Below are 24,451 nucleotides of genomic sequence, written 5' to 3'. Positions count from 1 at the left end.
TCACGGGCAGCAGCGGGATCTCTACCATGTGGTGGGGGCTTATAACACGCTGGCCCTTTATACGCAGCATCTCAGTCCATCCTGGTGGCAACCCAATGAAGTAGATGTGATGCTGGGGACATTGAGGCTGAGCAAGGTCAAATGACTAGCCCAAGGTCAGGCAGTTCATAAATGGTACCTGGGGAATTTGAGCTCATGTCGGTCTGGCAGGGCACCATGCATATGTCCCTGGTTACAGGCCCCGGGGCTGTGCCCTCCACCGCAGGAATTGCCCAGCAACCCCCAAGCTCAGCATGAGTTTGCGTCTGCTCCATCCTTGCCTTTTTCTGGTAGGAGCTTCTGTTTGGCCACACGTTCTGTGTTTCTTTCAGAGTACGAGTCAACTGTCAGATAAGAAAAGTCACAATGTAATTTAAATTCAAAGGAAGCAGATATTCAAAGAGATGATGCTATTAACTTTTCTGACTTATAAATTACATTTTTGTTGGAAGTCTTTTCAGTTTGAAGATCATATGATACAATTGGAGGACAGAGAACAATGAGAACTAAGTTCCAAGGTAATTCAAGGTGGCAGTTAAATACTGAGTGATTAGAGACCTGCGTCTTGGGACCTGGCCCCGACTTAATGTCCTTGCATCTCCTTCCCTCCCTAGTGTCTGGTACACTTCATGTTGCTGGCAGTCAACAGCTGTCAGATTGATGAAGAACAAGATAATCACACTCATTTTGGGGGCTCAGGCTAGGAGCACTTGAGTGCCATGTAACATGTTGGTATCTATGAAAAAATGCCAATACCCACCTGCTGAGGTTAGTGGTATAGAAAGACTCAGTCAGGGCACATGCCTGGATATCGGAGGGTATTTCAGGCGTTTGCTTCAAAGGGTTAATCCTGTGACTGAGACTCAAAAAGAAACTTCAAGAATTAATGTTCAAACTTCCAGATTGAATGTATCACCCATGTGATGTAGGGTGTGAATAAAAGGTTTTTGAATAGATTCCTTCGGGTGTGAGCACGAACGTGTACGTGTGTGTGTGTGTGTGTGTGTGTGTGTGTATTTAGCCCTTGGCAATCTCAAGGACGTGAGCAGAACTCTGTTGATAGCCCAGTTTCTCTCTGTGTCTGAAGTCTCAGGTCAGAAGCTGTGCCCCTGATGTCCATTGTTCCTTCAGTCCCTGAAGCTCGAGACCCTTGCTACTCAACATGCTGTCCTTGGACCAGCAGCAGTGCAACCCCAGCGAGCTTGTAAGAAATGCAGAATCCCAAGCCTCACCCCAGACCTAAATGAGCAGAACCTGCACTTTACCGAGATCCTCTGGGGACCCGAATAGCCACAGGCATTTGAGAAGCTGAGACACACTTCTCTACGGGACGGAGGCAGGTGACATTCTGTCCTCCTCCTCTCTTTAGAGCATATTCCTGTGGTTCTCAGATCCTTGTTTTGGTGACTTTGTAATTAAACATGCTTAGGGACTGAATATTTTAAAACTTGTTCGGCTTTCTCATGCTTGCTTGGTATCATATCTGTAGTCCGGGGTTTCTTGGTCAAAGGTATTTCGTGCCACATTGCTCACGAGGCTCTTCTCTGGAGAGCAGAATTACAGACAGAATGGGATTCTGCAGCCAGAGGAACACTGGAAGCTTGCAGGATCTGGGCGCGTGTGGGGCTGTCTGAGGGATGGCTCGGGGACAGGATGTCATCAGGACTAATGGTAGAGTAGCAGAATATGTGCAGCTGAGCTACGACCCTGCCTTAGTTTCAGTAGTTGCTTACATTGGTGACCACTTTTTGTGTAATACAAAACAAACCGTTCCCTCCCCCAATTTAGATTTAAAAGATGTTTAAAATACTATCATGCCACTTTGACTTTTTACATAAATGACTAATGGATATAAAAACCAGGCAGTTTGTAGGATCTCTTTTCCTTCTTGGATTTATTCCACTGTCCTCAGCTTGATTCCTGTGAGTTTTCATAAAATTTGCTCTTTGTTGCTTTCGTGTGAATTTGTTGCAAGTATCACTCTAGGGCCCTCTTTTCCTCACTGCCTTTCCCTTCCAGCAGACTCCATCTCTGGATGCTCACCCAGCCTGGACTTTCAGGCCCCCAGCCCACTGCAGCCAGGTGCCCTGTGCCCAAACGTTCTTCCTTGGGCCCTCAGTCTCATGTTCTGAAAGGAAAAGCCTGGGAACCTTGACTTCCCTGTTCACCAACAAGAAGGGACCCCCATTGCAGCTCACATGCCTGCTTTGCTGTTTTTATGGCCACTCATGGAAATGACATACGTAGTATAGGGCCCCATAAGAAAAAGCCTCGTAGGGATCCAGCCGTGTTTCAGGTCAGGTTGTGCCGTGGGAAGCTCAGCCAGTGGTTGCAAGGAAACCCACTCCAGCTTCACTGGCCTGGAGGCAGGGGACAAGGGAGAGGCCTTCAGGGACTCCAGGGTGAGCTGTGGCCTCCCTGCCTTCTGCACGGATCAGTGTACCCATTCATGCGTGGACAATGTGTTCTCAAGCCATATGGAAATCAGTTTTTTGTAAGCCGAGTAATATTTTAATTGTGCTGGGTGAGGGCTGTCCTGCAGCGAATCGTTTGTACAATGAAGCACTCGCCTGTAATGCGGTTAACTTAACAAACCCTCCATTGCCACCTCAGAGTTTCTTAAAACAGTGCACCCCCCACACATATGGATAAATACATTTGTAGATGCACAGATGCATCAGATAGAGTAATGCCAGAAACTACACAAATAAACGCCAGCAAACCAGTGGCTTGAGGCTTGGGGAACAATCCAGCACTGTTTCTCCTCGTCGTCAGGCCTTCTCCTTTTCTAGTGATTCAGAGACCCTGGCTCCTTCCATCTCACAGTTCTCCACCAGTTTCAGGGGCCTTGGAGACCTCTCCACCCAGGCAGCAGAAGAGAGTGGAGAGAGTCCATCTGCTTCTCAATGCCTCGGCCTGGAGAAGACCCATGTCACTTCCTGTCATTTCCCGTTGGTGAGAACTGGACCCACGGCCACAGTAGGCCGCAGCGGGGCTGAGGCATGCAGTTTTTGTCCACAACTCAGTATGCAGAGGTTGACAAAACGCCTTCTCTGCCACACCTCTGTGCTTATTCAAGGGTTTAATAAGCAAATTTCCTCTAAGACGTCTAACACTTCCTACGTGGAAGTCTGAGTGACTGGTGGTATCTTTAGTTTATGGAAAGTGAATTGAGGCCCTAGGGAAATTTATTTGCATTTTGGCAACGTGGGTGGAGAAATAAAGATCCGAGGGGCTTCCTGTGCTTTGCAAAGTCTGCTTTTTTTCATCACTATGATATTGATTTTAATTTGAAAAAGCAAGCAAGCAAGTGCGAAATAAGGTAATTGTACAGAAGCAGCTTTGTGGCCTGTTGTCTAACGAGACAAGACTCCAGGCTGTGGGGTCATGGAGCCTGTGCACCCCACCACCTGAGTGACCTAGGGCCCAGTTCTCTGGGTTCCGGAGGAATCACTAAACCTTTGCAGAACTGACCCAGGGCTCAAGCCTGCTTTGCGCTCTTTATACTTCCCTGGATTTCATAAATTTACCGGAACCTGGAAATGGTTTTGGTTTTTTTTCCCCCTGAAACATAGATGTACCAAATTCTTGTGAAACTATAAGTAATCCAGTAACCAAAACATTTTGAGCCCCAGTGTCATTTGTTCTGAGTGCAAACATCACATTAATAAGGGCTGCAAGGGATCCAGCCTTTTGCCTGGAGACACGGGGCCTTAGAAGGAAGAACCCAGCAGTAGAGTCCCATAGACTTAGGTCTCACCCAGTTCTGCCACCTGATACCATCTGACCTTGGGTGAGAACCATAGTTCCTTAGGCCTCAGCTGCCTTCTCTGTGACATGGGGCAAAATCATGCACTTTGCAGAGTTGCCACATTGGCTGGAGATACAGGGTATGGGGGCTGCTCCGCAAGTGATGGGTGGGAGATGATTTCCACGGAGTGTGCTCCTTCCCTCGGTTTTCCCTCCACCTCCTGGGGAGCGATTCCTCCTCCTCTCCTCCTTCCTGCTTGGACCGTCATGCAGGGCTGACTCCAGTCCCAGTCCTAGATCTGCATCTCTCACTAACTCAGCTTATGTGCCCCAAACCCCAGCCTGGCTTGCCTGTGTGGCACCTTCTCTTCTAGGTCTCTCTGGCCCTGTCAAAGCATGTGCCCAGTACCGATCCTCTTTCCCCACAGGGTGTCTCCTCCTGCCTCCCCCATTCCTATTTCCTTCTGTCCTCACTGCTCAGGTGCCTGGGTGGCGCCTCTTCCCCTTCCCTCTTCTCCCTCCCTCTCTGATGGCCTCCTTTCTGCTTCCCCACCAGCCCCCGTTCCTGCCTCTGCAACCTCCATGGCTCTAGTCCACCCTCCACTTCAAGGCCAGATGTATCTTGTTGCAACTCGCCTGCCCTTGGCAGCCAGCAGACGCTGCCCGCTGCTCACCCGGTAAGAGACTTGCTGATCACCGTCCGGCTCTGAGTGTCCTGAGTCTGAAAGAAACCCTTCCTCTGATGGCCAGCGCCCTGCAGGCTCATCTCATCTTACTCCTGCAGCTCCCTCTCCTCCCCCGATGAGATCATTCCAGGTCAATCTGATTGAACGGAACATTAGCCAACCAAAGCCACAAATGTTCATGAAAAGAATGCTTCTCTGTCTTCCCTACTCTGCTTTCCGAACTCACCCCCTTCCCTCTCAGACTCCCCTTGCCTAGAATACATCCTTTGCTCTCCACTCTTATTTCTTATTTTTATTTTTATCGCCCCCCCCCGCCACCTTCGCAGACTCTCTCCCACACCGGGAGCTGTCGGTGTGACGACGGGGTGCCATGTGGCAGGACGGTTGTGTGCGTAGAGAAATTGGTAGAACTGAGTGGGGTTTTACAAGGATATTAGAAATAGTGTCATTTTTTTATTGTAGTACAATTAACATATGGTGTTGTACTAGTTTCAGGTGGACAATATAGTGATTCGACAATTCTATATATGACTCCGTGCTCCTCGCAACAAGTGCCCTCCTTAATCCCCATCACCTAGTTCCCCCATTCCCCCCCACCCCCCATAACTAGCAGTTTGTTCTCTTTGTTTAAAAGTCTGTTTTTTTAATTTGCCTTCTTTTTTTTCTGGTTTGTTTTGTTTCTTAAATTCCACATGTGAGTGAAATCATATGGCATATGTCTTTCTCTGTCTGACATATTTCACTTAGCATTATACTCTCTCGCTCCATCCATGTTGTTGCAAATGGCAAGATTTCATTCTTTTTAATAGCTGAGTGATATTCCAGTGTGTGTGTGTGTGTGTGTGTGTGTGTGTGTGTGTGTGTGTGTTTATATATAACACGTCTTTATCCATTCCTCTATGGACGGACACTTGGGTTGCTTCCATATCCTGCCTGTTGTAAATAATGCTGCAATAAACAGGGGTGCATATTAGTGAATTAGTGTTTTCATTTTCATTGGGTAAATATTCAGTAGTGGAAATACTGGATCATGGGGTAGTTCTATCTTTAACTTTCTGAGGAACCTCCATACTGTTTCTGTAGTGGCTGCACCAGTTTGCATTCCCACCAACAGTGCACGAGGGTCCCTTTTTCTCCACAGTGTTAGAAGGATGTTAGAATTATTAAATTTTTAAAAACCTAGTTTCCTAAAGCTTTAGCGTTCAACTTAAAGTTTTATTATTTTACTTACTAGTCTAGTTTTATAATCTGTTAATTATATGTCCTAAATATTTTAAACATTAAACATCTAATATATTTGATTGTCTTCTTAAGTACTCCCAATGTCTGTGACAAGCAGAACTTTCCAAGCATTGAAAACATTTTGTAAGTCTGCTGAATTAAACTTATAATGCATGCATGTTCAGTTTGTGTCCAACCTTAGACAAATTGTGTTATACCTTTCAACTTGTATCCGGATTCTAAAATCCATCGATTATATGTTTTATAACCACGAGGCTAATCTCTTGGATTTGTTAAAATTTCTGAAATGTTATAAACCCTTTAAAGAGGAGACACGCTGATTGCTCACTAAAATTAGTTTGTTTGTTTAGGGCTAGTCTTACTGCCTCATTTCTCTACCTAGTTCTGGCCTTCTCTGTTAAGAGGCACATGTCCAATTTCACCAGACCAAGGAGGCTGGAGTTTCCATTGCAAGGACCCACCTGAAGGAATTGGGCTCAGGATCTGGATCTGAGTTTTTCCAGCCATGTTTCTATCCACTGCAAATAGATGCCGCTATTTACCAAGAGGTTGGTCCCTCTGACTGGGGTCCCTACATCAAAGGTGCAGTCACCCAGCTGTGGGTCCCTTTGAATCTGCCACAGCCAGAGTTTGCATTTCTGGTTCTCTTCTTCATCCGCACTCATTCTGGCATGAACACCTCTCCACTGTCCGCCCATTAGACCTTCACTTCCTCATATCAGGCATCAGGTGGGGGGATTCTGTGTTCTTTCCATATTTTTCTTGTTGGATAAGCCCCCAAACTCTCAGAGATGTTAAAATGAAATACAGAAGGTTCTGCATCTCTTGCAAGCTCTGCCTCTGACACTGAAACCTGCCAAGGATGGGGGTCTTGGCCGGACAGGGTCCCTCTCTTTTCTGGGCCTGTCCAGGACCTATCGTGCCAGCGTGGCATCACCTGTCAGATCTCATATGCCTTTGAAATACAGTGGGTGCTCTGTGATAACCGTCCTCCCCTCCCTGCCTCCGTGCTCCCTAACATGTTCTGGGCCAGCCATGAAGAACTGCTGTCCTGCTGAGTGCATCTACCCTGTGACAGAGGGCCAGACTGGGGAGTGCTTAGCGCAGGGCCACACAGACTACTGGTCGCAGGATCCATGTACCAACCCCCCCCCCCGATCAGCTGCACCACATTTGATGTCTTCCCACTTCTAGTTTAGCTGCTAGCATAAAACTAATGGGTTTGCTCTTCTCCCCATATTCTCACGGTACTTTTAACTATAGAAACACTAATTGATATTCCCCAAATGAGAGAGAACCCGAGACCTAAAAATGTCATCACACTGTTGTTCCTGGGGTGGAAGCCACGGTCATTTATGCAGTTGTGGGAAAATGTTCACTTCTCTGTTCCATGCTGCTTTGGGAAGCTGTAATAAGAGCATGAATGCTGAAATCTAGTGTGCTGGGTGGCTTAGGCTGCAAAAGAGGGGTGTACATCAGATCTTGTATTTGCGAGGCCTTTTTGGTAGCAAAAAAGAGGAAACTCAGAAAACTGGAGGTCACATAAGAAAGGAGAATTTTGAGAAGATTCAGGAGTACCTTATAGGTCAGAGTTTGAACAGCAAGGCCTGGGAAGGAGTGGGAAGCAGGTCCGCCCCTTTCCAGCCCCAGTCCCAGCCGTGCAGGGAGACTGGCAAAAACACTGCAGATGGGCTCACAGCCCTATGGATGGTGATGGTGGTGGCTTTGTCATCTTCTAGTTTTGCAGACTTCCTCCAGGTTCCCAATTCCATCAACGCAAACTAAACATCCTTAGAGAACATGCTGGTGGAGCAGCAAGTTTGGGTATCATGGAAAAGATTTCTGCCTCTGGAGTGCATGGTATGCTAAGTCACAGAAATGTCAGGAGGAGGAAATGGGAATTGACTGATGTTTGAGAGAGAAAGGGGCATGCATGGGAGAAGGAAGCTCCCAGGTCCTTAAGGAAAGAGACCCAGCCTCTGCCTGGGAGAACGGCTCCCTGCAGACACCCTGCAGAAGTCCATCACATGCTGCTGGACATTTCTTCATGACGGTGTCCAGACTTGGAGACAGGGCAGGCTTCTGATCTGCTCTGTATCCATGTGGTCTCCTGCTTGGGGACGAGGTGGGCCACGTGCTCCTGTCATGATCAACCCAGCAGAGCAGAGGAGGGCCTGACATGAACGCAAAGGCTGGAGTTAGGTTGGAGTCAGAGGAGCCTCCTGGCTCTGCCGCCAGCCACGGGATCACTCCAGGCAAGTTGGGCTTGGCTTCCTCGCTCATGAAGTGAGTGGTTGGACTCCATGGATCTTCTAGTTTTCCAACAGGATTGGGGTTTGGCGATTGCAAATTAACAATGGGGTTGGAACTTTGTTCTCAGTGAGTGATGACCACCTTTCCAAGTAATTCCAGGGAGACATTTTTTCATATCATATTTTTTGCACAGTTCTGGATTTTAGTTTTGTATACCCAGAGATGCCACATTTAGAAATTGGTGAGTACACTTGAGTATTCCAAGACTGGGGAAGGGTCTGGCTGAATGATGTTCAGACGCTAAAGTGGCAGAGGCTGAAGCCTCTCCTCCAGCTGGTACCACGGCTCAGCCACAGGTCTCTGCTCACAGGCCCCCCAAAGTAGCTCTGACAGGTGGAATTGGCTTTGACTTTGGGGCCAATTATGGAGCATGCTCCGGGTCTGCTGATCTTTGAAAACTCAGCATGTGACCTGATTTTTCTTTTTATCTTTTTATGATTAAAAAAATTGTAATTGTAGTAAAATACATACATAACATAAAATTTACCATCTTACCATTTTTAAATGTACAGCTCAGTGGTATAAAATACGTTCATAACGTGATACAGCCATCACTAACTTTTTCCATCATCCCAGACTGAAACCTCATACTGATTAGATGATAACTCCCCAGGCCCCCAGGCCCCTCCCCCACAGCCCCTGGCAACCGCCAGTCCACTTTCTGTCGCTATGAATTTGCCTGTCTAGATATTTCATATAAGTGGAATTACACAATATTTGTCCTTAAGCATCTGGCTTGTTTCACTTCGCACAATGTCTTCAAAGTTTTATCCCTGTTGTAGCATGGGTCAGAATTGTGTTTCCTTTTTAGGGTTGAATACTATTCCCTTGTATGCATGTCCCACATTTTGTTCATCCATCCACCTGTCATGGACACTTCAGTTGCTTCTACCTTTTGGCTATCATTAAGAATGCTGCTATGAACATGCGTGTACAAATATCTCTTTGAAGCCTTGTTTGTAATTCTTTCGGTTAAATGCCCAAAACTGGAATGGCTGGATTATATGGCAATTCTAGTTTTAATTATTTAAGGAACTGCTATATTGTTTCCCATAGAGGCAGTACCATTTTTCTTTCCTACTAACAGTGCACGGAGGTTCCAATTTCTCCACACCCCCCAACACTTACTATTTTCTGGTGTGCGTGCATGCATGCATGCGTGCATGTGTGTGTGTTTGGGTTTTTTTTTTTTTTTGTAACCACATTTTTTTTTCTGGCTGGTTCTCACACGGGCTTTGCTTGCCTCTCTCTAGCTTTGGGGACTGGCCGTTTTCCCAGGCATAGCACCTTGGCCTGGGGAAGCCGTGAGAACCGAGTGCCTTTTGAAGCAGCATTTGGCTTCTGCAGTGGAAGAACCTTCATGCCTGGGGAGCGTGGGAAGTTTTCCTCTCGCTGGCTAAGGAATGAAGTTGTCACGTAAATGGACCAACAGACCTGAGGAGAGGGGAGGTCCTCCCAGCTGGCAGGTCCTCTCTGCTGATGGTCCAGGGCAATGAGGTGGGAAATGTACCATGTTAAGACTTGCTTCTGGCCAGAAAGTCAGCAGGCTGTGTGACCGAAGAATTCCTTTTGTCCTGGGTGCCAGTGAAGGGGTTGGTAGGAGAGATATTGGTGTCTGCCTCTCCTAGACAGGCGTGGCCTTCTCAGAATATTCTGTCTTCCTCCACGAGGCCAATTTCAGGGATTATTTCTCAATGTTCACTTTTTCCTCGAGTAATGTTGTGAACTTACCTTCTTCTCTGAGGCCAATAGTAGAATCCGGTTACACTTCCAGGATCTTGCTACTTGGGATAAAATTCTTTCTAAGAAATACAGGAGATGTGGCTGTGCAAAGGATGAGAGCCTTGTTCGCTGGTGTTCTATAGCACTATAAAGACTGTCCTGGGGGGTGGGGCAAGGAGGCAAGGAGGGAACACAGGAAGCACTGAGAGCAGGGAAGGGATCAAACTGCTGCCAAAGTAAATACTAGAGAAGGTCCCCGGCTCCTTAATGTGGACAATTTCCTCTGAGCTCTCTGCAAGACGCCAGGGACAACTTAATGCATCACTTAATGCATTGAAGCAAATCGTATAAAAGGCCTAGACAGATTTTTCTTTGAATTTAAAACTGGATTTCGAGTGTAGAGTAAGAAATATTGTCCTTGCCACGTCAATAACTTTTGAGGGAGTCGTGTCCTCACTGCCTGGAAGTGTTGAAGATCCTGCCCCTAAGTGTTTAGTGTGTCCTTCCTGCCCTTCCTAGGGTGAGATGTGGGGGGCAGGCTCCAGCATGGACCCCCCACCCAGCCACCCTCTCTGCCATTCACCCTTTTCCGTGCCTGCCTTCTCTTCTAGCCATGGCCATCCCTACCAGCCCACTACTTTCTAGGTCTATTTTGCAAAATCCTTTCTCCCTGACCCCTCTAATATGAAAGTAGAATTTGGCAAACAAGCACACGTTGGCACAAACCTTTTGAATAGACTTACTTTAGACTAAAGCACACAATGGGTCTTATAGTTTGCCTTAGGCCGCCATTTAAATGACTCGGATAATGAAGTAGAAAACCAGACGGACTAAAATAAGAGTCTTATCTGTGCTGGACAGCCAAGAATGATCCCTCCTTGCTTCTCAAACAGTTGCAATCGTTGTTTCCATGACCCTTGAAGCGGATTCTGAAATCAGTGCTTACTTCTGCATCAGTTCATAAATTATTAGGGAAATTGATGAGTTTTTGCTTTCGCTTTCAGTTTGTTCATTTGCCTTGTAATTTCTGGCCTTATCACATCACATTAACGTGTACTTTAGTTGAGCACAGTAATAAATAAAACATTCATTTAATTTTAGACCCAAAGATAAATGTTGGGAGCTACTAAATACTCTCCTAACGTAATAAGGTCTCCCAGGAAGACTTTGCCTTGACTAAATCATAGAACTGGGTCTCTAGGCCATCCAGGTGAAATTACTGATACTCTAAACATCGTTGGCTGATTTAATACAGTTTGTTGTTTTCCCCTTGTCTTTACCTGTGTGTTTTGTTCAATATCTATTGAGACTCAAGGTACATTAGATCAGCTCGGTAAGATAACAGTGTCTGTTACCCATCCATCCATCCATCCATCCATCCATCCATCCATCCATTCATCTAGTGAGTGTCTGCTATGTGCCAGGCATTCTATTCAAAAGCAATATTTCAGTGAGGATAGTGTGGGCTAAGACAGGCAATAGAAGGCTTAGAGAATAGACACTTACTTGAATATGAAACCAAGAAAATTGTTTGGAGGATGTATTGATCATCTAAGACAGGCTTAAAACAATAAACATTTCCTATCACAGTTACAGTGGATCAAGAACCTAGGTGTGGCTTAGCTGGGTGTCTTCAGCTCAACACCTCTAATACGGTTGTTGTCAAGTTGTGGGCCCAGGCTTCGGTCTCATCTGAAGGCTCAACTGGGGCTAGTGGTGTCTGCTTCCAGGTTTACTCATGTGGTTGTTGGCAGGCCTTGTTCCTTCATGACATGAGCTTGTCTATAGGGCTGCCTTATGACATAGAAGCTAGTGTGAAAGCACACAAAACAGAAGCTACAGTCTTTTTATACCTTAATCCCAGAAGGGACATTCCATCACTTCTGCCATATTCTTTGTTAGGAGTGAGTCAGAAAGTCCAGCTCAGACTCAAGATGAATTACACAGGAGTATGAATATCAGGAGGTGATGTCTGGCCATTATACAACATATTAATATGTAGTTTAGTTGAGCACATTAATAAAAGACACTTTTGTTTACTGTTAGACCCAAAGATAAATGTTGGGATTTATTAAGTAGTATTCTAACTTCATATTACAAATAGTATTCTCCCAGGAGGAATGATGGGCCATCATCAGATAGGGGCCATCTCCCATCTCAGAGGCTACCGACTACAGAGAGTGTCCGTTAGGAATTGGATTTGGCTGCTAAGTTGCTTAAACCCATAAGCATTTATTTTTCTGACATAATGGGAAATTTAGAGGCAGTTAATTACTGGCCTTTGCTCAGAGGCTAAGGGCTTTGTGGCTCTTCTAGCTTTTTGCTTATGGCCCCAAGATCACTGCTGGGACTCCTGCCTTCATGTCTGCATTCCAAGTAGCAGAAGAGTAAGTGGGGATGGGTCAAGAAGGTAAAAAAGAATACCAGCCTTGTCTCTTCCTCTTTCATTCCAGGAACTGCCATTCAACAAACACAATTCACATTTCTGTGACCATCCCTATCTGTTATAGAGCCTGGGAATATAACCATATGAACCATTATCTCAAAGTGCTCACTGCCTCCAGCCTTTCCCCCACCTCATGGCTACAGAGACCTGACTACTCTGCCATACCACCACGCCTGCTATTTAAGCCAATCTTGTGCCCATCAAGCCAATCATGGCCTTAGTAGTTGCTCTTGTTGTAAGAGAGGCAAGTGCGTAGGCAAGTTTAAGACACCCGGTCCCACCCTGCTTGCCAGGGACTTAAGTCAGAGCCCTGGAATCCTGTCTGCCTCGCTTGCATCTTCCCTGTAACAGTGACTAGGTAGAAGTCAGAGTCCTGAAGAAAGACTGTCTAGGTGCAAGTTGCTGCCTGCCACTCCTGTGTCCCCTTGGGTGAGCTGCTGAATGTCTCTGGGTCTGTTCCTCGTTTATGAAGTGCCTGCCTTGTAAAGCTGTGGGAGGATTACATGAGAGGATGCATGTTGCTTACTTAGCCCAGTGCCAGGGCCACAGTGGGAGCTGTGCACCTATCTACATAGATGACAGTGCTGAAGAAGATGATGGTGAGGACAGTGACAATGATGGTGATGACGACGATGATGGATGACAGTTTCCATTTTAGAATTTGATTATACTTCCTTACTTCTGAAGATATCCATATCTGTACATATGCACATATTGTCTATGTTTCGTATTGCAGAGAGAACACTTTTCCACTGCAGATGGGCCTTTTTGCCTCCCTGTCTCTCATGGTAGGGGAGATTCCAGAACAACTCTGAGTAGTCCTCATGCCCATATAATTCCCCAGATAAGCAGCACCTAACTTAGGAGTGTACCTGTGGTCCAAAGTCTTCTTTTGAAGTCGTTAATTGTCATTGCAATTTCCTGGAAATAAACTGATATAAATTGCCTGTAGGTCTGCCCACTGAAAATAAATTGAACTCTTAACATGAATTGCATGTAGTATTAATAGGATCAACCTGGGCTCCGGGTCCTGGGAATTAGAGGGAGGTAAATGAATAAGAAACAGGTAAGAAGAGATTGGAAGAGGGCAGGGATGCTGAAGCAATATTTTGAAATAGGGAAGTTTACCAGTGATAACCTATACCGCTAGTGCTCAATGTGGTGTCCACCTTCCCGTCCATCCACCCTTCTTTCCCTGAAGCCAAGCTCACTTCCCCATGGGGACTAGGTCAATGTAGGGACAGCAGGCTGAGAAGGCTGACCCACACGCAGCAAGTGTGCTAAGCACGTATGTGTCTTTGGAGGCATTGCCTCCTTCCCTAGAAAATGGTTGTGAAACTCAAATTGAGTTGTAATTGTCAACTTTTAAGGGAGTTTGTAAAAAGTCATTATTCAGTAAACAGTATCAAATACTGCAGTATGTGCTGGACACGTGCTAGGTGCTGGGGACCCAGAAGTGATCAAACAGGCAAAGCCTATTCTCATGTTGCTGCATTTTTGTAAAAAAGAGGTTTTGCTTCAGAAATGCCAAATCAGACACCAGGGAGCCTGGCAGGGGATCCACTCTGGGGTCAATGCTGGAGGCTGCTCAGCTTGCTATGCCTGCTGTCTCCCCTCATCCAAGTCCAGAGCTCACTGCAACCTCAAGGCCGCTCTCTACGCCTTACAGGCAGGGGCGACATTGCTGGGCACCTTTGCTATGAAGTGAGTATGAATTAGGATGACTCTTTCCTCTTCTAGAAATTCAAATGAGCAGTCCCACTATCTCATCTTGCAGTCACTGGCATAGTTTACTTTTTTCTTCTTGTGTCTGGAGTTTTTTTCCCCTGGGCCTGCTGGGGCATGGGGCTGCATCCTTGGTTCAAAGCCAGTGTGTAATTCTGCAGGAAAGAACTTCTGGATTAATAAGGCTGCTTAGCAGGCAAGCCACTGGCCCTGGAAGTGGGCAGCTGAACAAGTCTGGGCATGTCTTGCCCTCGCGGACTGCCTTAGTTCTGGTTTCTTTCTGTTCAGTAGATGAGGAGCAGCCCATAACTTTGCCCGGAACTTGCCTTTGTGTACCGAAGATATGGTGGGATGATCCCATGGAGGACCCTGGAAGCTTCAGCATGAAAATAGGCCCCCACTCCGGGCACTGGGGAGTTTTAATAATGAAGACAGTGCTCACATTGTAATAGTAAGTGTAATAAAGCAGTGCACAGTTATGTATACAGGGTGAACACATCTATGTAAACAGACAAGGAGGGAAAGGGAGAGAGCAGGAAAGAGCAGAAGGAAATGCATCAAAATATTAATAGTGCTTGGCTTTGGGAAGTGGGATGAATGGTCTCTGCTCTTTTGTATTTTCTAGATTATCCCTAGGCAGCATTCATAACTTCTGTAATAAAAGCTATATAAACTTTATATGAAAACATACATGGTTGCAAGATCTTAATACTTTCCCTGCCATTTTAAGAACATCTGATAAAAGAAACCCTGGCTACTTTGACCAGCAGATGCTGTCTTGATTACAATGTGTATTCTTTCACCATTGACCAGATAAATGTTAAGCAGAAGCTGGTGGGAGCTATTGTTAGTTGGGTAATCAGTGGGTGAAATCACCTATGAAATGAAAACAAAGCAAAAGCGATATGAAAGCAAAAATTAAAGTTGCATGAGCTACAACAGAAGAGGACAAATCCTGCATGATTCCACTTACATGAGTGATCTAAAATAGACTCTTAGAAGAGAATAGAATGGTGTTTGCTGGGAGCTGAGAGGAGAGGGAAACGAGGAGTCGCTATTCAATGCGTATAAAATTTTGGTTATGCAAGATGAATAAGTTCTAGAAGATCTGCTATATAGCAATGTGCCTGATCAATTTTTTTTAAATGTCTGAGAGAATGGGGACGTTCACCAAATCCCGAACGATGGTGGCATTAAGGCTGCATGGTAGACTCCCCCGGTCTGGTGCCCAGAGTTGATTAGGGTGGAGCCCACTGTATCAGTTATGATTAGGGCTGGTTGCATGTAATTGGAACCTCCAATAACAGAGGCTCAAGTACAAAATGTTTTATTCAGAGGTAGGCAGTCTAGGGTCACATGGCGGCTGCCCATCCTGGCTAACTCAGGCTCTTTCCAGCTCACGACCCTGTCCTCCTCAGGTGGTGGCCATGCCCAGCTGCAAGGGGGACTAACAAATATGAAATTGTCCTAGGAAGAATTATTCTGGGTTCAACTGAAAACCAGGAGCTCGATTATTTGGGGCAAAGGGGAGAGCAGATGTGGGGTTAGGCAACCAGCAGTCACTGCCGTGTCATAATCTGAGTTGTGTTTGGTAGAATGTTCCTGGATCCCCAGGTGAGGCATGGTAGTCTCTCAGTAGGGTCTGATGCCTCCCTTCTTCACCCAGAGGCCTATAAACGATAATAGAACAATGAAATAAATTACCTGCCCCACACAGTGAAATAGGGGCAGGATAATCACAACAGCACTGCCATTCCAAGAGGGGAAGACATGGGGGGGTTGGGGGGGCACGGGATGGGGGTGCACACAGGGTCTCCTGGTCCAGCAATTCTTAAGTCTTCCAGGCAGACAGGGTGAAGCCCCTCCTGTGAGGCCGCATGGGGAGGGCAGTCCCACGATCTGTGGGTTTCTTTTTGGAGACCCTGCCCATTCATTGTGCTCTGGGGCCCCTACATGTGTGGGGGAGGCCCTGCCATCACTTTGGGGGACAGATGACACAGGGTTGGGAACATGTCCTCAGTGGGGGCTGCGTGCGCAGTTTTCTAGCCTACTTCCTGTTGCTGAAAAGTCGTGGGTCCCTGAATGGTAAATGAATAGTAAATTGCTGAATAGAAAATGGGTTTTTTTAAAGCCAAAGTTCACATCACATAGAAGTAACCATTTAAAAATGATCAATTCAGTGGCATTTAGTATGACCACAGCATCCTGCGGCCAGCACCTCGTTCTAGATCGAAACCTTTCTCATTACCCCAAAAGCACACGCTGCATCCATTTAGCAGTTGCTCCCTATTCCTGCCTTCCCCAGCCCCTCACAACCACTGACCCACACTCTTTCTCTGTGCACCTGCCTAGTCTGGGTATTTCATATAAATGGAATCACACCCTCTATGATCTTTTGTGTCTGGCTTCTTTCACTTGGCATAATGGGTTTTTAGTTCTTTTTTTTTTTTTTTTTTTTTAAAGATTTTATTTATTTATGTGACAGAGAGACAGCCAGCGAGAGAGGGAACACAGCAGGGAGAGTGGGAGAGGAAGAAGCAGGCCCACAGCGGAAGAGCCTGACGTGGGACTCGATCCCGGATCGCCAGGATCACGCCCTGAGCCGAAGGCAGACGCTTTTAACGACTGCGCCACCCAGGTGCCCCGTCGGGTTTTTAGTTCTATATGTGGAAATATTATGTAGGATTTTCCGTGAGACTCCGTAATGGTGGGGCTGGGAGTGGCATTATGCACTTTTCCCATCTTCCATCACTTCTTCCTGCTGTTCATCTGGGGAATGTGGATTTGCTGGCTGGAGTTCCAGCAGCCATCTTGGACCAGAAGGTCACATGGAAGGTCGGGGCGCCTGGGTGGCACAGCGGTTAAGCGCCTGCCTTCGGCTTAGGGCGTGATCCCGGCGTTGTAGGATCGAGCCCCACATCAGGCTCCTCCACTATGAGCCTGCTTCTTCCTCTCCCACTCCCCCTGCTTGTGTTCCCTCTCTCGCTGGCTATCTCTGTCAAATAAATAAATAAAATCTTTAAAAAAAAAAAAAAAAAAAAGGTCACATGGAGGTTGAAAGCCATGTTCCAGGAAGGTAAATCAGAAAGATAGGTGCCCAAGTTCCTAGTGACATTTTGGGGCTGCCACATCAGCTCCCTGTGTCAGGCTGCTTTTATGTGAGAGAGAAATTAAGTCCTAACTTAAGCCATGGTTAATTTTTTCAGAAAAATGCAGCCAGACCAAATCCTAGTTGATGTACTTGCCCAACTGTGTGAAAGGTGGTGAGGCACACTAGAATGATGGAACCACCAGTACCAGATGAAAGGGGAAGGGGAGGGTCCGCCAGGAAAGGGTGCCGTTAGGCAGAGTGACAACATATCCACTCCAGAGAGCTACCACTTGCTGGGTGCTTATTAAAGGCCCAACCAGCCCTCTGCTAAGCCCTCCAGGGGCATCATTATTTAATCCACACCAAAATGCTGCGACAAGACCCTCCTATGACCACAGTTATTCTCAATTTACAAATGAGGGAACAAAAACCCAGAAAGGTCCCCTTCTCAAAGACCACTTAGTCGGGAGGTGGGTTCCAGTCTGGGTCTGCTGGACTGAGAGATAAACTCTCAAACTCTGCACAGACCCCAGGAAGCTGTGTCTTTGTGGAAGCTGAAGAGTGGCTTAATCAGATCTGTGGCTTTGTCTCCTCACAAAAGCGAAAGAAGCAGTTCAGAGAAGGGAGTGGTGCACGGCGAGGCCGAGGCAGGAAGACACGGGCAGCCCCTGCGTACCACTGCTGCTGCGACGCGGCTGGGCACTGCCTCGGGGTGAGGTTGGGGTCAGCGACGCTCAGCCCTGCGTGCCTTCCGTGGCACTTCTCCTCAAGCCGTCGCTGGGGTGGTTCCCTGTTACACGTGAGATTTGGCCTGCAAGTTTCCATGAAGAGCCTCTCTAGATAAAATGCACTTTCGCAAGTTCATGTGTGATTACGTTAGTAACCCATCCGCGGCCATCAGGAAGTGTGCTGATTTTTTTTTCAATACAGTTCAAGTTTTTGATTATGAGCTTTTTCAAAGGGAAAACTCAGGTTGCTTGAGACGTATATGTCCACGAAGTGAAAATTAAGAAGCTAATACTGCTGCTGGAAAAAAAAAAAAAAAAAGATCCCTGGGCTGCAAATCGAGACAGTATAGCAGTTGAATAGACTCCACCGGTCTCTTGGCAGTTTGCAGCAGACCAAAGAATTATTTAGCCATTAAGGGTTTTGTTGGGTTTTATTTTTCTAGTTATCAAGCCTAAGAAACTTCCCAGTTATACCAAATCATGCAAAATCATGAAGACTGCCCTCCTCCGCTGTTTACAATGGAAAGCAGCCATCCGTCAGTTCTTCCTGTTAGCCAAGAATGGGGAATCTGACTGCCTTGACTCCCAATAATAATTTTGCTGTATGTTTTTCTTGTTAATATTTCAATATAGTCTGTCTTCACCAAACCAGAAATAGCTGATACAAACAATAACTTAGAACATTATTAACGGGTTTGCTGGGACTAAATAATATCATGGGAGGTTGAATACTTACTCATGGATGACGCAGTCTTTACTAGCGCTCACCTAACCCCATGCTGTAATGCGTTCTCCACTGGAGCACCATTGCTCTTGGTTTTCCTCCAACCTCACTGGCCAAGGATGCTGGATCCCCTTCCCATGTTTATATGTTCTCTCTCCCTCTCTCTCAGCCAGACCCGATCTTTAATTCTGTCTTTAGAACATTAACTCTCAAATCTGCCTCCTTTTCCCAGAATTTTAGGCCTACTCGACATCTCCACATGGCTGCCTGATAAGCACGTCCAAATGAAGGTGGCCCAAACAGAACCCACGATTTCACCCTCCCCCAAACTGCTTCCTTTTGCACCACACAGTTGCTCAAACTAGAAGTCGAGGGTTATGTTTGGTCAGTCTCCCTCTGTCACTACCCCCAAGCCCAACCCATTCATCAGCATTACCTCCCAAACTTCTTTTCTAGCAGGTGCTCACCGCTCCATCCCTGCTGCAATCATCAGACTGTCAGTGGGACACACTGGACTTCAGTTTCCTCTTGGTCCTACACAAATGATTTAGACTCAGCAATAAGAGTTAGCCTTGGAAAGTTCAAATCAGACCACGCCATTCTCCTGTTTAAAACCCTGTGCCTCCTGGTTGCACTTGGCATAAAGTCTGAGCTCCTTCCCTGCCACCGTCCCCAGCCCATCTTCTCTCCCTGTTGCCTATCAAGCATCAGCCATGCTGGCCTCTTTCATGTCCTCTGGCCCATCAGGCTCCTTCTGGTTTTGGGGGCCTGGGCATCAGCTGATTGCTCATCCCAGAATGCTGCTGGCTGGCTCCGGAACTGTCATTCAGCTCTCCACTTGAATGACATCTCTTCAGAACAGCCTATCTGGATGGCCTACTCATCTCAAGCAGTTTCCTCTTACCTATGCTAATTTTTTCATAGTTCATAGCACTGGCTTGTATTTTTCTTCTGCACTTATTTTCTGTCTTTTTGCATCCGAATGTAAGCTTCCTGAGAATAGGGCCCTTTTGCGTGTTTTTCCCTGCCGTGCCCTGTGCCCTCAGTGCTTGCATCTGGCAAGCCTTCATTAAATGTTTGTTGGATGGTTGAGTTCCAAACTTCTTGCTCCATGTAGTCAGCTATCTTCTTTCTTCTAGCCTTCTTTGTTAAGTAATGTTTTGTAATCATGAAGCTCATTCGTAGTCACTGAGTTTTAGAAAATGATATATATTTGGTATGTGATTCATTCATTTAAAATGCTAGACTTCTATATCCTGAGACTCAAATACTGTGTTGATAGGAAAACTTCCAAATAATGAACCACATATACCTGGTATTTTATCAAGTCAATGGCATTGATGATAATAGCTGGTACTTAGAGATTGTCCCAATTATTATAAGCACTTTACATACATTAACTTTTAATTCTCATGTAACCCTATGAAGTTGGAACTGTTTTTGTCTCCATGTTGCAGATGGGCCAAGTGTATTAGTTTTCTAATGCTGTGTAACAAATTCCCACAACCTGAGTGGCTCAAAACAACCCCTGTTTATTAGTTCACAGTTCCGTTGGTCAGAAGTCTGGGTGAGTTCTCCAGGTTCTCTGCACAAGGTCTCACCCAGCGAAATGAGGGTGTCATCGGGGCTGGGCTCTTATCTGAAGGCTTTCAGGGAAAATCCACTTCCAAGCTCATCTGGGTTGTTAGTAGAGTCCAATTCCTCGTGGCCATAGATGTGAGGGCCCCGTTTCCTTGCTGGATCTCAGCTTGGAAGGCCTGCCCTCAGCCTGAGCATTCTTGGGCTTTGAGTCTCTGACTTCCTCTTCTGCTTGCAGCCAGGGGAAAAAAAATCTCTGCTTTTAAAAGGCGCACCTGACAAAGTCAGGCCTCCCCACTAACTCCCTTATCTTATGGTCAATGGACGTGGCCTTAATTACATCCCTTCCAGAAAAATCCCTTCCCAGAAGTACTTAGATTAGCATTGGACTGAATAACCAGGAATAAGAATATCATTACTCTGCAAAAATGAGTGGCCCAAATTGTAATCCATGCTCACAAGTGGTTTTAATTAGAAAAACTTCCAGAAAAACCATATCAAGTGTTTAGTTTCTTGTTTACCACCTGGCAGTGACAGGGATCACTAAACAGCCCTGGGGTTGTCAGTTTAAGTCTAAGACGGTACATTTTGGGGGTAAAAGATGAGGTGCCAGGACCGACCTTGAGCAGCTGTATGATACAGCCCCTGGCTCTGTTCTCTTGCCTTGGAGCTGGCAAAGCACACCTCGTTCCAAGTGAATGAATCAGAGACATGAGACTATGATTTATTGGAGTTGATGTTTCCAAGAGATGAGTGTCTGTGTCTGAGGAGGACAGCCACTACTCTATACATCAGCCTGAACTCTGCCTCCTTGGAAAGGCCCTGTGTGCTCATACTCCCTGCAGTAGAGGCCAGGGGTCAGAGCTCCAGCTCCCCATGGCCCATGCCATCAGCCACGACATCCTCAGTTCTGAGGTTCCTTCCTATTTTAATTCACATGAGAAGTAGATGCAAACTTGAGAAGCTAGATTCTTTTTGCACCTGTTATTTGTCAGATGTCACCCTGCGCCATGGTGTGAGGCAATGCCGACCATAAGGTTTAGAGTGGAGTATACCTTTGAGATTATTTGGTCCAGGGATTCCTACCCCAACATGCCTGGATACCTGAGGAGTGCAGAATTAGCACAAACGGGCTTTGTTTACAAAACCCATTGCATTGTGTGTATTTTATTGTTCTTTCTTCAGAACCTTCTGTAGCTTTTAGCAGACTCTCAAAGGGGTCTTTGCACCCAGAGTTAAGAACAACTGGCCTAATCGAACCCTTTTCAAATGCAGAGATAAGTGCTTCCTTGAGGATCCTGAACAGGTGACCAGTTAGTTACTGTATGAAAAACTCAAGGGACAAGGACATTCAGGAGGTGGCAGATGGATGCAGTGGTAGGCTGCCTTGTCCTGGCTTGAGAGAGCTAATTTGTGCCTTTCTTCCCAACTATCTTTCATGACATCATGCTGGTGGCTTGAAAGGAGCATTGGAGGGAGAGTTTACATCAGAGAAGTTGGTAAACACTACAAAGCAAAGCTTGTTATATTCATTTGTATTTGGAAAGCCTATCAGCACACTGTTAGGTGGACATAAGGAAGATGGAGGGGATGACAGACAGGAAAGCCCAGAGCTTCCATTTCCATGACTGGGAGCATGGAGGTGCTGGCAGTGCCTGTGGGGTCTCTGAGGGATGGCTGTGACAACTGCTTGTGTCAGCCCAGGAGAATGGCCCTGTGGGTTAGGATGTACAATCTTTTAATGAGAGAAAAAGGGGGAAATCTGAACTAGGAATCTTGGCAAATCGCCCAGAGCAGAGGCAGAGGGGAGGAGAGAAAAGAATGGTCGGAGAAGGTGGATGATTAGCAAACTGGAAGCATTAGGACATAACATGTGGCTCACTGAGCATAATGACACTTCATGAATTCCTTAAAGAGGGGAGGATGGGAGTGAGGGGCAGGTATCTGCTTTAGCCCACAGCCAGCACCCAAATTATAAGACTAATAGGGTGAGGGCATCAAGTCTCAGTAGCTATCTATAAAATAGTACTATAGGATTCTTTAATTTGGGGCCTTATGAAGATGATAAAGGGACTTATTGAGAATGGCCAAACCCACACACTATAGGGAAGATAATTTCTACCTCATATAGGGGAGACACCATTATAAAGTCTATACATGGAGAATTGAACAAATGGGGCAACATACCATGTTCATAGACTGGAAGATTCAACATAGTAAGGATGCTAATTCTTCCCAAATTGATGTTGTATAGGTTTCATGCAATTTCTTTAAAAATCCCAGCAGGATATTTTGTAGATACAGAGGACTTGATTCTAAAATTTATATAGAAAGAAACAAGAATAGCTAAAACAATTTTGAGAAAGAAGAATAAAGGTGGAGGAATTGCACTATGTGCTTTTAAGACTTCGCACATAGCTACAGTGACCAGGACTGTGTGGTATTGGGGGGATGGACACATAGATCAATGGAACAGAACAGAAAATCCAAATACAGGGGCGCCTGGGTGGCACAGCGGTTAAGCGTCTGCCTTTGGCTCAGGGCATGATCTCGGCATTATGGGATCGAGCCCCACATCAGGCTCCTCCACTATGAGCCTGTTTCTTCCTTTCCCGCTCCCCCTGCTTGTGTTCCCTCTCTCACTGGCTGTCTCTATCTCTGTCGAATAAATAAATAAAATCTTTTAAAAAAAAAAAAGAGAGAAAATCCAAATACAGAGACACATGAATAAGGCCAACTGATATTCTACAAACTTTCAAAAGCAATTCAATGGAGAAGGATAGCTTTTTTTCAACAAATGATGTTGGAATGATTGGATATCCAGGCCAAAAAAAAAAGGAAGAAGAAAAAAAAAAGAACCTCAATCTAAGAATCTCAACCTTGTAAAAAAAAATTAAAATTGGTCATAGATCTAAATATAAAATGTAGAACACTAAAACTTTTAGAAGAAAACAGGAGAAAAGTATTCATTACCTAGACCTAGGGTTAGGCAAAAATTTCTTAGATAGGAGACCAAAAGCACAACCCATAAGGGAAAGATATCAGTCAATTTGACTTCATTAAAATAAAGACTTGTATTCCGTAAAAGACAGTATGGAAGAAGATGGAAAGACAAACCACAGACTGGAGAAAATACTTGCAGATCACGTATCTGATTTTAAAACTTGCATCCACAGCTCACCTGGGTGGCTCGGTAGGTTGAGTGTCTGACTATTTCTGTTCAGGTCATGATCTCAGGGACATGAGATCGAGCCCTGCATCGGACTCCGTGCTCAGCAGGGAGTCTGCTTCTCTCACTCTCTCTCCCTCTGCCCCACCTCCACTCATGTGCTTTCTCTCTAAAATAAATAAATCTAAAAAAAAATAAAATAAAACTTGCATTCAAATGTATAAAGGAAGGTGTAAACTCAATAGTAAGCAAATGAACAATTCAGTTAAGAAGCAGGCAAAGATTTGGACAGACAGTTCACCAAAAAAGATACACAGATGGCAAATGAGCACATGAAAAGATGCGCAACACCATTAGTCATTAGGGAGATACAAATTAAAGCCAATACACACCCATTAGAATAGCTGACACAAAAAATACTGACAATAGGGGCGCCTGGGTGGCTCAGTCTGTTGAACGTCTGACTCTTGATTTCGGCCCAGTTCATGATCTCAGGGTCATGAGATCCAGCCCCGGAACAGGCTCTGTGCTAAGGATGGAGCCTGCTTAAGATTCTCTCTCTCCCTCTCCCTCTGCCCTTTCCCCTCCTTAAAAAAAATACTGACAATAGCTGTGCTAACAAGGGTGAGGGGCAACTGGTCTCTCATTCGTGCATTGGTGGAAGTGCAATAGTACAGCTACTCTGGGAGATAATTTGGTAGTTTCTTACAAAGATATTCATATAGTTCCCGTGGAACCAGCAGCCCCACTGCTGGGTACTTACATAGAGAAATGAAAATTTGTGTCCATGCGAAAACCTGTATGCAAATGTTCACAGCAGCTTTATTTGCCGTAGCCAAATAAGTCCCTCAACAGGTGAATGGCTCAATAATCTATGGTATATCCATACAATGGAATAACACTTAGAAATAAATAAAGGAATAAATATTGATACACACAACTTGGTTGGGTCTCAAGAGCGCACGCGCGCGTGTGTGTGTTGGGGGCTATTTTGGAGCAGAGTGGTATCTCTGCATTCCAAATCCTGTCCCAGCAGAGCCTAGGAAGCCCTGCACCTAGCCCTCAGTACGGCCGGCCTCCCCCGGCTCGGTGCAGAGAGAGGCTCAACCCCGTGGAGTCAGTCCGTGGGGTCTAGCCCCACAACAAGGCACACTCCATCTCATCGATATTTTCACACCAACCTCCTCTTGGGGAAGCTAGGCTTCATCCACCATCCAACCTGTGCCACCGTGGACATT

The 24,451-nt window shown here is 45.8% G+C and overlaps 1 long non-coding RNA gene across 1 annotated transcript in view; it reads right to left on the bottom strand.

Moving 5' to 3' along the window:
• Positions 1–24,451, bottom strand: part of LOC103671512 — a 35,237-nt gene that overhangs the window by 788 nt on the left and 9,998 nt on the right. The window contains exon 2 of the long non-coding RNA XR_570931.2: positions 179–383. This is a non-coding gene — a long non-coding RNA (uncharacterized LOC103671512). The remainder of the gene's footprint in view (positions 1–178; positions 384–24,451) is intronic.

Source organism: Ursus maritimus, unplaced genomic scaffold (assembly GCF_017311325.1).
Source record: "Ursus maritimus isolate PB19 unplaced genomic scaffold, ASM1731132v1 scaffold_6, whole genome shotgun sequence".
NCBI lineage: Eukaryota > Metazoa > Chordata > Mammalia > Carnivora > Ursidae > Ursus > Ursus maritimus.
The sequence above is the reverse complement of the archived record's forward strand: the minus strand, read 5'-3'. Positions and strand labels throughout refer to the sequence as shown.